The 14,236-nt window shown below is 50.7% G+C and overlaps 1 pseudogene; it reads right to left on the reverse strand.

The window, feature by feature from the left end:
• Positions 1-14,236, reverse strand: part of LOC123731795 (deleted in lung and esophageal cancer protein 1-like) — a 64,339-nt pseudogene that overhangs the window by 30,546 nt on the left and 19,557 nt on the right.

Raw genomic sequence — 14,236 nt, forward strand, 5'->3', positions numbered from 1 at the left:
TGGGACACTAACATCAGTGTGAGCTGTGAAGGCCACGGTGACGTCCATCTTGGCGTTGGGTCCCAGAGTTCCAGAGGAGGGAGTGAAACTAGCCGAGCACAGAGACGCCTGCTGGCCCTGGAGCTGACGGAGGGAGGAAGGAGAGGAGAGGATCACAGATGGAATAGATTAGATACTGTGGCAGCAAAACTAATGAGTGAGAAGAAGTCTCTCTATAGAACCGAAGAGACAATCATCTTACAGTACCACAGTTCAGGTGTAGTGAACAGGTAGATGACCCACCATGGTTCAGGTGTAGTGAACAGGTAGATGGTAGATGACCCACCGTGGTCCAGGTGTAGTGAACAGGTAGATGACCCACTATGGTCCAGGTGTAGTGAACAGGTAGATGACCCACCATGGTCCAGGTGTAGTGAACAGGTAGATGACCCACCATGGTTCAGGTGTAGTGAACAGGTAGATGGTAGATGACCCACCATGGTCCAGGTGTAGTGAACAGGTAGATGGTAGATGACCCACCATGGTCCAGGTGTAGTGAACAGGTAGATGACCCACCATGGTCCAGGTGTAGTGAACAGGTAGATGACCCACCATGGTTCAGGTGTAGTGAACAGGTAGATGACCCACCATGGTCCAGGTGTAGTGAACAGGTAGATGACCCACCATGGTTCAGGTATAGTGAACAGGTAGATGACCCACCATGGTCCAGGTGTAGTGAACAGGTAGATGGTAGATGACCCACCATGGTCCAGGTGTAGTGAACAGGTAGATGACCCACCATGGTCCAGGTGTAGTGAACAGGTAGATGACCCACCATGGTCCAGGTGTAGTGAACAGGTAGATGACCCACCATGGTTCAGGTGTAGTGAACAGGTAGATGACCCACCATGGTTCAGGTGTAGTGAAAAGGTAGATGACACACCATGGTTCAGGTGTAGTGAACAGGTAGATGACCCACCATGGTTCAGGTGTAGTGAACAGGTAGATGACCCACCATGGTCCAGGTGTAGTGAACAGGTAGATGACCCACCTTGGTTCAGGTGTAGTGAACAGGTAGATGACCCACCATGGTTCAGGTGTAGTGAACAGGTAGATGACCCACCATGGTCCAGGTGTAGTGAACAGGTAGATGACCCACCATGGTTCAGGTGTAGTGAACAGGTAGATGACCCACCATGGTCCAGGTGTAGTGAACAGGTAGATGACCCACCATGGTCCAGGTGTAGTGAACAGGTAGATGACCCACCATGGTCCAGGTGTAGTGAACAGGTAGATGACCCACCATGGTCCAGGTGTAGTGAACAGGTAGATGACCCACCATGGTTCAGGTGTAGTGAACAGGTAGATGACCCACCATGGTCCAGGTGTAGTGAACAGGTAGATGGTAGATGACCCACCATGGTTCAGGTGTAGTGAACAGGTAGATGACCCACCATGGTCCAGGTGTAGTGAACAGGTAGATGACCCACCATGGTTCAGGTGTAGTGAACAGGTAGATGACCCACCATGGTTCAGGTGTAGTGAACAGGTAGATGACCCACCATGGTCCAGGTGTAGTGAACAGGTAGATGGTAGATGACCCACCATGGTTCAGGTGTAGTGAACAGGTAGATGACCCACCATGGTTCAGGTGTAGTGAACAGGTAGATGACCCACCATGGTCCAGGTGTAGTGAACAGGTAGATGACCCACCATGGTCCAGGTGTAGTGAACAGGTAGATGACCCACCATGGTCCAGGTGTAGTGAAAAGGTAGATGACCCACCATGGTCCAGGTGTAGTGAACAGGTAGATGACCCACCATGGTTCAGGTGTAGTGAACAGGTAGATGACCCACCATGGTTCAGGTGTAGTGAACAGGTAGATGGTAGATGACCCACCATGGTCCAGGTGTAGTGAACAGGTAGATGACCCACCATGGTTCAGGTGTAGTGAACAGGTAGATGACCCACCATGGTCCAGGTGTAGTGAACAGGTAGATGACCCACCATGGTTCAGGTGTAGTGAACAGGTAGATGGTAGATGACCCACCATGGTCCAGGTGTAGTGAACAGGTAGATGACCCACCATGGTTCAGGTGTAGTGAACAGGTAGATGACCCACCATGGTCCAGGTGTAGTGAACAGGTAGATGACCCACCATGGTCCAGGTGTAGTGAACAGGTAGAAGGCCCACCATGGTCCAGGTGTAGTGAACAGGTAGATGGTAGATGACCCACCATGGTTCAGGTGTAGTGAACAGGTAGATGACCTACCATGGTCCAGGTGTAGTGAACAGGTAGATGACCCACCATGGTCCAGGTGTAGTGAACAGGTAGATGGTAGATGACCCACCATGGTTCAGGTGTAGTGAACAGGTAGATGACCTACCATGGTCCAGGTGTAGTGAACAGGTAGATGACCCACCATGGTCCAGGTGTAGTGAACAGGTAGATGACCCACCATGGTCCAGGTGTAGTGAACAGGTAGATGACCCACCATGGTCCAGGTGTAGTGAACAGGTAGATGACCCACCATGGTTCAGGTGTAGTAAACAGGTAGATGACCCACCATGGTCCAGGTGTAGTGAACAGGTAGATGACCCACCATGGTCCAGGTGTAGTGAACAGGTAGATGACCCACCATGGTCCAGGTGTAGTGAACAGGTAGATGACCCACCATGGTCCAGGTGTAGTGAACAGGTAGATGACCCACCATGGTTCAGGTGTAGTGAACAGGTAGATGACCCACCATGGTCCAGGTGTAGTGAACAGGTAGATGGTAGATGACCCACCATGGTTCAGGTGTAGTGAACAGGTAGATGACCCACCATGGTCCAGGTGTAGTGAACAGGTAGATGACCCACCATGGTTCAGGTGTAGTGAACAGGTAGATGACCCACCATGGTTCAGGTGTAGTGAACAGGTAGATGACCCACCATGGTCCAGGTGTAGTGAACAGGTAGATGGTAGATGACCCACCATGGTTCAGGTGTAGTGAACAGGTAGATGACCCACCATGGTTCAGGTGTAGTGAACAGGTAGATGACCCACCATGGTCCAGGTGTAGTGAACAGGTAGATGACCCACCATGGTCCAGGTGTAGTGAACAGGTAGATGACCCACCATGGTCCAGGTGTAGTGAAAAGGTAGATGACCCACCATGGTCCAGGTGTAGTGAACAGGTAGATGACCCACCATGGTTCAGGTGTAGTGAACAGGTAGATGACCCACCATGGTTCAGGTGTAGTGAACAGGTAGATGGGAGATGACCCACCATGGTCCAGGTGTAGTGAACAGGTAGATGACCCACCATGGTTCGGGTGTAGTGAACAGGTAGATGACCCACCATGGTCCAGGTGTAGTGAACAGGTAGATGACCCACCATGGTTCAGGTGTAGTGAACAGGTAGATGGTAGATGACCCACCATGGTCCAGGTGTAGTGAACAGGTAGATGACCCACCATGGTTCAGGTGTAGTGAACAGGTAGATGACCCACCATGGTCCAGGTGTAGTGAACAGGTAGATGACCCACCATGGTCCAGGTGTAGTGAACAGGTAGAAGGCCCACCATGGTCCAGGTGTAGTGAACAGGTAGATGGTAGATGACCCACCATGGTTCAGGTGTAGTGAACAGGTAGATGACCTACCATGGTCCAGGTGTAGTGAACAGGTAGATGACCCACCATGGTCCAGGTGTAGTGAACAGGTAGATGGTAGATGACCCACCATGGTTCAGGTGTAGTGAACAGGTAGATGACCTACCATGGTCCAGGTGTAGTGAACAGGTAGATGACCCACCATGGTCCAGGTGTAGTGAACAGGTAGATGACCCACCATGGTCCAGGTGTAGTGAACAGGTAGATGACCCACCATGGTCCAGGTGTAGTGAACAGGTAGATGACCCACCATGGTTCAGGTGTAGTGAACAGGTAGATGACCTACCATGGTTCAGGTGTAGTGAACAGGTAGATGGTAGATGACCCACCATGGTTCAGGTGTATTGAACAGGTAGATGACCCACCATGGTTCAGGTGTAGTGAACAGGTAGATGACCCACCATGGTCCAGGTGTAGTGAACAGGTAGATGACCCACCATGGTTCAGGTGTAGTGAACAGGTAGATGACCCACCATGGTTCAGGTGTAGTGAACAGGTAGATGACCCACCATGGTCCAGGTGTAGTGAACAGGTAGATGACCCACCATGGTCCAGGTGTAGTGAACAGGTAGATGACCCACCATGGTCCAGGTGTAGTGAACAGGTAGATGACCCACCATGGTTCAGGTGTAGTGAACAGGTAGATGACCCACCATGGTCCAGGTGTAGTGAACAGGTAGATGGTAGATGACCCACCATGGTTCAGGTGTAGTGAACAGGTAGATGACCCACCATGGTCCAGGTGTAGTGAACAGGTAGATGACCCACCATGGTTCAGGTGTAGTGAACAGGTAGATGACCCACCATGGTTCAGGTGTAGTGAACAGGTAGATGACCCACCATGGTCCAGGTGTAGTGAACAGGTAGATGGTAGATGACCCACCATGGTTCAGGTGTAGTGAACAGGTAGATGACCCACCATGGTCCAGGTGTAGTGAACAGGTAGATGACCCACCATGGTCCAGGTGTAGTGAACAGGTAGATGACCCACCATGGTCCAGGTGTAGTGAACAGGTAGATGACCCACCATGGTTCAGGTGTAGTGAACAGGTAGATGACCCACCATGGTTCAGGTGTAGTGAACAGGTAGATGGTAGATGACCCACCATGGTCCAGGTGTAGCGAACAGGTAGATGGTAGATGACCCACCATGGTCCAGGTGTAGTGAACAGGTAGATGACCCACCATGGTTCAGGTGTAGTGAACAGGTAGATGACCCACCATGGTCCAGGTGTAGTGAACAGGTAGATGACCCACCATGGTTCAGGTGTAGTGAACAGGTAGATGGTAGATGACCCACCATGGTCCAGGTGTAGTGAACAGGTAGATGACCCACCATGGTCCAGGTGTAGTGAACAGTTAGATGACCCACCATGGTCCAGGTGTAGTGAACAGGTAGGTGACCCACCATGGTCCAGGTGTAGTGAACAGGTAGATGACCCACCATGGTCCAGGTGTAGTGAACAGGTAGATGGCCCACCATGGTCCAGGTGTAGTGAACAGGTAGATGGTAGATGACCCACCATGGTTCAGGTGTAGTGAACAGGTAGATGACCTACCATGGTCCAGGTGTAGTGAACAGGTAGATGACCCACCATGGTCCAGGTGTAGTGAACAGGTAGATGACCCACCATGGTCCAGGTGTAGTGAACAGGTAGATGACCCACCATGGTCCAGGAGTAGTGAACAGGTAGATGACCCACCATGGTTCAGGTGTAGTGAACAGGTAGATGACCTACCATGGTTCAGGTGTAGTGAACAGGTAGATGGTAGATGACCCACCATGGTTCAGGTGTAGTGAACAGGTAGATGACCTACCATGGTCCAGGTGTAGTGAACAGGTAGATGGTAGATGACCCACCATGGTCCAGGTGTAGTGAACAGGTAGATGACCCACCATGGTTCAGGTGTAGTGAACAGGTAGATGACCTACCATGGTTCAGGTGTAGTGAACAGGTAGATGGTAGATGACCCACCATGGTTCAGGTGTATTGAACAGGTAGATGACCCACCATGGTTCAGGTGTAGTGAACAGGTAGATGACCCACCATGGTTCAGGTGTAGTGAACAGGTAGATGACCCACCATGGTTCAGGTATAGTGAACAGGTAGATGACCCACCATGGTCCAGGAGTAGTGAACAGGTAGATGACCCACCATGGTCCAGGAGTAGTGAACAGGTAGATGACCCACCATGGTCCAGGTGTAGTGAACAGGTAGATGACCCACCATGGTTCAGGTGTAGTGAACAGGTAGATGACCCACCATGGTCCAGGTGTAGTGAACAGGTAGATGGTAGATGACCCACCATGGTTCAGGTGTAGTGAACAGGTAGATGACCTACCATGGTCCAGGTGTAGTGAACAGGTAGATGACCCACCATGGTCCAGGTGTAGTGAACAGGTAGATGGTAGATGACCCACCATGGTTCAGGTGTAGTGAACAGGTAGATGACCTACCATGGTCCAGGTGTAGTGAACAGGTAGATGACCCACCATGGTCCAGGTGTAGTGAACAGGTAGATGACCCACCATGGTCCAGGTGTAGTGAACAGGTAGATGACCCACCATGGTCCAGGTGTAGTGAACAGGTAGATGACCCACCATGGTTCAGGTGTAGTGAACAGGTAGATGACCTACCATGGTTCAGGTGTAGTGAACAGGTAGATGGTAGATGACCCACCATGGTTCAGGTGTATTGAACAGGTAGATGACCCACCATGGTTCAGGTGTAGTGAACAGGTAGATGACCCACCATGGTCCAGGTGTAGTGAACAGGTAGATGACCCACCATGGTTCAGGTGTAGTGAACAGGTAGATGACCCACCATGGTCCAGGTGTAGTGAACAGGTAGATGACCCACCATGGTCCAGGTGTAGTGAACAGGTAGATGACAGATGACCCACCATGGTCCAGGTGTAGTGAACAGGTAGATGACCCACCATGGTCCAGGTGTAGTGAACAGGTAGATGACCCACCATGGTTCAGGTGTAGTGAACAGGTAGATGATAGATGACCCACCATGGTCCAGGTGTAGTGAACAGGTAGATGACCCACCATGGTTCAGGTGTAGTGAACAGGTAGATGACCCACCATGGTCCAGGTGTAGTGAACAGGTAGATGACCCACCATGGTTCAGGTGTAGTGAACAGGTAGATGACCCACCATGGTCCAGGTGTAGTGAACAGGTAGATGGTAGATGACCCACCATGGTCCAGGTGTAGTGAACAGGTAGATGACTCACCATGGTTCAGGTGTAGTGAACAGGTAGATGGTAGATGACCCACCATGGTTCAGGTGTAGTGAACAGGTAGATGACCCACCATGGTTCAGGTGTAGTGAACAGGTAGATGGCCCACCATGGTTCAGGTGTAGTGAACAGGTAGATGACCCACCATGGTTCAGGTGTAGTGAACAGGTAGATGACCCACCATGGTTCAGGTGTAGTGAACAGGTAGATGGTAGATGACCTACCATGGTTCAGGTGTAGTGAACAGGTAGATGACCCACCATGGTTCAGGTGTAGTGAACAGGTAGATGACCCACCATGGTCCAGGTGTAGTGAACAGGTAGATGACCCACCATGGTTCAGGTGTAGTGAACAGGTAGATGACCCACCATAGTTCAGGTGTAGTGAACAGGTAGATGACCCACCATGGTTCAGGTGTAGTGAACAGGTAGATGACCCACCATGGTCCAGGTGTAGTGAACAGGTAGATGACCCACCATGGTTCAGGTGTAGTGAACAGGTAGATGGTAGATGACCCACCATGGTTCAGGTGTAGTGAACAGGTAGATGGTAGATGACCCACCATGGTTCAGGTGTAGTGAACAGGTAGATGACCCACCATGGTTCAGGTGTAGTGAACAGGTAGATGGTAGATGACCCACCATGGTTCAGGTGTAGTGAACAGGTAGATGACCCACCATGGTTCAGGTGTAGTGAACAGGTAGATGACCCACCATGGTTCAGGTGTAGTGAACAGGTAGATGGTAGATGACCCACCATGGTTCAGGTGTAGTGAACAGGTAGATGACCTACCATGGTTCAGGTGTAGTGAACAGGTAGATGGTAGATGACCCACCATGGTCCAGGTGTAGTGAACAGGTAGATGACCCACCATGGTTCAGGTGTAGTGAACAGGTAGATGACCTACCATGGTCCAGGTGTAGTGAACATGTAGATGACCTACCATGGTCCAGGTGTAGTGAACATGTAGATGACCTACCATGGTCCAGGTGTAGTGAACAGGTAGATGACCTACCATGGTCCAGGTGTAGTGAACAGGTAGATGACCCACCATGGTCCAGGTGTAGTGAACAGGTAGATGACCCACCATGGTCCAGGTGTAGTGAACAGGTAGATGACCCACCATGGTCCAGGTGTAGTGAACAGGTAGATGACCCACCATGGTTCAGGTGTAGTGAACAGGTAGATGGTAGATGACCCACCATGGTTCAGGTGTAGTGAACAGGTAGATGGTAGCTGACCCACCATGGTTCAGGTGTAGTGAACAGGTAGATGACCCACCATGGTCCAGGTGTAGTGAACAGGTAGATGACCTACCATGGTCCAGGTGTAGTGAACAGGTAGATGACCCACCATGGTCCAGGTGTAGTGAACAGGTAGATGGTAGATGACCCACCATGGTTCAGGTGTAGTGAACAGGTAGATGACCTACCATGGTCCAGGTGTAGTGAACAGGTAGGTGACCCACCATGGTTCAGGTGTAGTGAACAGGTAGATGACCCACCATGGTTCAGGTGTAGTGAACAGGTAGATGACCCACCATGGTTCAGGTGTAGTGAACAGGTAGATGACCCACCATGGTCCAGGTGTAGTGAACAGGTAGATGACCCACCATGGTTCAGGTGTAGTGAACAGGTAGATGGTAGATGACCCACCATGGTTCAGGTGTAGTGAACAGGTAGATGGTAGATGACCCACCATGGTTCAGGTGTAGTGAACAGGTAGATGACCCACCATGGTTCAGGTGTAGTGAACAGGTAGATGGTAGATGACCCACCATGGTTCAGGTGTAGTGAACAGGTAGATGACCCACCATGGTTCAGGTGTAGTGAACAGGTAGATGACCCACCATGGTTCAGGTGTAGTGAACAGGTAGATGGTAGATGACCCACCATGGTTCAGGTGTAGTGAACAGGTAGATGACCTACCATGGTTCAGGTGTAGTGAACAGGTAGATGGTAGATGACCCACCATGGTCCAGGTGTAGTGAACAGGTAGATGACCCACCATGGTTCAGGTGTAGTGAACAGGTAGATGACCTACCATGGTCCAGGTGTAGTGAACATGTAGATGACCTACCATGGTCCAGGTGTAGTGAACATGTAGATGACCTACCATGGTCCAGGTGTAGTGAACAGGTAGATGACCCACCATGGTCCAGGTGTAGTGAACAGGTAGATGGTAGATGACCCACCATGGTTCAGGTGTAGTGAACAGGTAGATGACCCACCATGGTCCAGGTGTAGTGAACAGGTAGATGACCCACCATGGTTCAGGTGTAGTGAACAGGTAGATGACCCACCATGGTTCAGGTGTAGTGAACAGGTAGATGACCCACCATGGTCCAGGTGTAGTGAACAGGTAGATGGTAGATGACCCACCATGGTTCAGGTGTAGTGAACAGGTAGATGACCCACCATGGTCCAGGTGTAGTGAACAGGTAGATGACCCACCATGGTCCAGGTGTAGTGAACAGGTAGATGACCCACCATGGTCCAGGTGTAGTGAACAGGTAGATGACCCACCATGGTTCAGGTGTAGTGAACAGGTAGATGACCCACCATGGTTCAGGTGTAGTGAACAGGTAGATGGTAGATGACCCACCATGGTCCAGGTGTAGCGAACAGGTAGATGGTAGATGACCCACCATGGTCCAGGTGTAGTGAACAGGTAGATGACCCACCATGGTTCAGGTGTAGTGAACAGGTAGATGACCCACCATGGTCCAGGTGTAGTGAACAGGTAGATGACCCACCATGGTTCAGGTGTAGTGAACAGGTAGATGGTAGATGACCCACCATGGTCCAGGTGTAGTGAACAGGTAGATGACCCACCATGGTCCAGGTGTAGTGAACAGTTAGATGACCCACCATGGTCCAGGTGTAGTGAACAGGTAGGTGACCCACCATGGTCCAGGTGTAGTGAACAGGTAGATGACCCACCATGGTCCAGGTGTAGTGAACAGGTAGATGGCCCACCATGGTCCAGGTGTAGTGAACAGGTAGATGGTAGATGACCCACCATGGTTCAGGTGTAGTGAACAGGTAGATGACCTACCATGGTCCAGGTGTAGTGAACAGGTAGATGACCCACCATGGTCCAGGTGTAGTGAACAGGTAGATGACCCACCATGGTCCAGGTGTAGTGAACAGGTAGATGACCCACCATGGTCCAGGAGTAGTGAACAGGTAGATGACCCACCATGGTTCAGGTGTAGTGAACAGGTAGATGACCTACCATGGTTCAGGTGTAGTGAACAGGTAGATGGTAGATGACCCACCATGGTTCAGGTGTAGTGAACAGGTAGATGACCTACCATGGTCCAGGTGTAGTGAACAGGTAGATGGTAGATGACCCACCATGGTCCAGGTGTAGTGAACAGGTAGATGACCCACCATGGTTCAGGTGTAGTGAACAGGTAGATGACCTACCATGGTTCAGGTGTAGTGAACAGGTAGATGGTAGATGACCCACCATGGTTCAGGTGTATTGAACAGGTAGATGACCCACCATGGTTCAGGTGTAGTGAACAGGTAGATGACCCACCATGGTTCAGGTGTAGTGAACAGGTAGATGACCCACCATGGTTCAGGTATAGTGAACAGGTAGATGACCCACCATGGTCCAGGAGTAGTGAACAGGTAGATGACCCACCATGGTCCAGGAGTAGTGAACAGGTAGATGACCCACCATGGTCCAGGTGTAGTGAACAGGTAGATGACCCACCATGGTTCAGGTGTAGTGAACAGGTAGATGACCCACCATGGTCCAGGTGTAGTGAACAGGTAGATGGTAGATGACCCACCATGGTTCAGGTGTAGTGAACAGGTAGATGACCTACCATGGTCCAGGTGTAGTGAACAGGTAGATGACCCACCATGGTCCAGGTGTAGTGAACAGGTAGATGGTAGATGACCCACCATGGTTCAGGTGTAGTGAACAGGTAGATGACCTACCATGGTCCAGGTGTAGTGAACAGGTAGATGACCCACCATGGTCCAGGTGTAGTGAACAGGTAGATGACCCACCATGGTCCAGGTGTAGTGAACAGGTAGATGACCCACCATGGTCCAGGTGTAGTGAACAGGTAGATGACCCACCATGGTTCACGTGTAGTGAACAGGTAGATGACCTACCATGGTTCAGGTGTAGTGAACAGGTAGATGGTAGATGACCCACCATGGTTCAGGTGTATTGAACAGGTAGATGACCCACCATGGTTCAGGTGTAGTGAACAGGTAGATGACCCACCATGGTCCAGGTGTAGTGAACAGGTAGATGACCCACCATGGTTCAGGTGTAGTGAACAGGTAGATGACCCACCATGGTCCAGGTGTAGTGAACAGGTAGATGACCCACCATGGTCCAGGTGTAGTGAACAGGTAGATGACAGATGACCCACCATGGTCCAGGTGTAGTGAACAGGTAGATGACCCACCATGGTCCAGGTGTAGTGAACAGGTAGATGACCCACCATGGTTCAGGTGTAGTGAACAGGTAGATGATAGATGACCCACCATGGTCCAGGTGTAGTGAACAGGTAGATGACCCACCATGGTTCAGGTGTAGTGAACAGGTAGATGACCCACCATGGTCCAGGTGTAGTGAACAGGTAGATGACCCACCATGGTTCAGGTGTAGTGAACAGGTAGATGACCCACCATGGTCCAGGTGTAGTGAACAGGTAGATGGTAGATGACCCACCATGGTCCAGGTGTAGTGAACAGGTAGATGACTCACCATGGTTCAGGTGTAGTGAACAGGTAGATGGTAGATGACCCACCATGGTTCAGGTGTAGTGAACAGGTAGATGACCCACCATGGTTCAGGTGTAGTGAACAGGTAGATGGCCCACCATGGTTCAGGTGTAGTGAACAGGTAGATGACCCACCATGGTTCAGGTGTAGTGAACAGGTAGATGACCCACCATGGTTCAGGTGTAGTGAACAGGTAGATGGTAGATGACCTACCATGGTTCAGGTGTAGTGAACAGGTAGATGACCCACCATGGTTCAGGTGTAGTGAACAGGTAGATGACCCACCATGGTCCAGGTGTAGTGAACAGGTAGATGACCCACCATGGTTCAGGTGTAGTGAACAGGTAGATGACCCACCATGGTTCAGGTGTAGTGAACAGGTAGATGACCCACCATGGTTCAGGTGTAGTGAACAGGTAGATGACCCACCATGGTCCAGGTGTAGTGAACAGGTAGATGACCCACCATGGTTCAGGTGTAGTGAACAGGTAGATGGTAGATGACCCACCATGGTTCAGGTGTAGTGAACAGGTAGATGGTAGATGACCCACCATGGTTCAGGTGTAGTGAACAGGTAGATGACCCACCATGGTTCAGGTGTAGTGAACAGGTAGATGGTAGATGACCCACCATGGTTCAGGTGTAGTGAACAGGTAGATGACCCACCATGGTTCAGGTGTAGTGAACAGGTAGATGACCCACCATGGTTCAGGTGTAGTGAACAGGTAGATGGTAGATGACCCACCATGGTTCAGGTGTAGTGAACAGGTAGATGACCTACCATGGTTCAGGTGTAGTGAACAGGTAGATGGTAGATGACCCACCATGGTCCAGGTGTAGTGAACAGGTAGATGACCCACCATGGTTCAGGTGTAGTGAACAGGTAGATGACCTACCATGGTCCAGGTGTAGTGAACATGTAGATGACCTACCATGGTCCAGGTGTAGTGAACATGTAGATGACCTACCATGGTCCAGGTGTAGTGAACAGGTAGATGACCTACCATGGTCCAGGTGTAGTGAACAGGTAGATGACCCACCATGGTCCAGGTGTAGTGAACAGGTAGATGACCCACCATGGTCCAGGTGTAGTGAACAGGTAGATGACCCACCATGGTCCAGGTGTAGTGAACAGGTAGATGACCCACCATGGTTCAGGTGTAGTGAACAGGTAGATGGTAGATGACCCACCATGGTTCAGGTGTAGTGAACAGGTAGATGGTAGCTGACCCACCATGGTTCAGGTGTAGTGAACAGGTAGATGACCCACCATGGTCCAGGTGTAGTGAACAGGTAGATGACCTACCATGGTCCAGGTGTAGTGAACAGGTAGATGACCCACCATGGTCCAGGTGTAGTGAACAGGTAGATGGTAGATGACCCACCATGGTTCAGGTGTAGTGAACAGGTAGATGACCTACCATGGTCCAGGTGTAGTGAACAGGTAGATGACCCACCATGGTTCAGGTGTAGTGAACAGGTAGATGACCCACCATGGTTCAGGTGTAGTGAACAGGTAGATGACCCACCATGGTTCAGGTGTAGTGAACAGGTAGATGACCCACCATGGTCCAGGTGTAGTGAACAGGTAGATGACCCACCATGGTTCAGGTGTAGTGAACAGGTAGATGGTAGATGACCCACCATGGTTCAGGTGTAGTGAACAGGTAGATGGTAGATGACCCACCATGGTTCAGGTGTAGTGAACAGGTAGATGACCCACCATGGTTCAGGTGTAGTGAACAGGTAGATGGTAGATGACCCACCATGGTTCAGGTGTAGTGAACAGGTAGATGACCCACCATGGTTCAGGTGTAGTGAACAGGTAGATGACCCACCATGGTTCAGGTGTAGTGAACAGGTAGATGGTAGATGACCCACCATGGTTCAGGTGTAGTGAACAGGTAGATGACCTACCATGGTTCAGGTGTAGTGAACAGGTAGATGGTAGATGACCCACCATGGTCCAGGTGTAGTGAACAGGTAGATGACCCACCATGGTTCAGGTGTAGTGAACCAGGTAGATGACCTACCATGGTCCAGGTGTAGTGAACATGTAGATGACCTACCATGGTCCAGGTGTAGTGAACATGTAGATGACCTACCATGGTCCAGGTGTAGTGAACAGGTAGATGACCTACCATGGTCCAGGTGTAGTGAACAGGTAGATGACCCACCATGGTCCAGGTGTAGTGAACAGGTAGATGACCCACCATGGTCCAGGTGTAGTGAACAGGTAGATGACCCACCATGGTCCAGGTGTAGTGAACAGGTAGATGACCCACCATGGTTCAGGTGTAGTGAACAGGTAGATGGTAGATGACCCACCATGGTTCAGGTGTAGTGAACAGGTAGATGGTAGCTGACCCACCATGGTTCAGGTGTAGTGAACAGGTAGATGACCCACCATGGTTCAGGTGTAGTGAACAGGTAGATGACCTACCATGGTCCAGGTGTAGTGAACAGGTAGATGACCCACCATGGTCCAGGTGTAGTGAACAGGTAGATGGTAGATGACCCACCATGGTTCAGGTGTAGTGAACAGGTAGATGACCCACCATGGTCCAGGTGTAGTGAACAGGTAGATGACCCACC

Source organism: Salmo salar, unplaced genomic scaffold, assembly GCF_905237065.1.
Source record: "Salmo salar unplaced genomic scaffold, Ssal_v3.1, whole genome shotgun sequence".
Taxonomy (NCBI): Eukaryota; Metazoa; Chordata; class Actinopteri; order Salmoniformes; family Salmonidae; genus Salmo; species Salmo salar.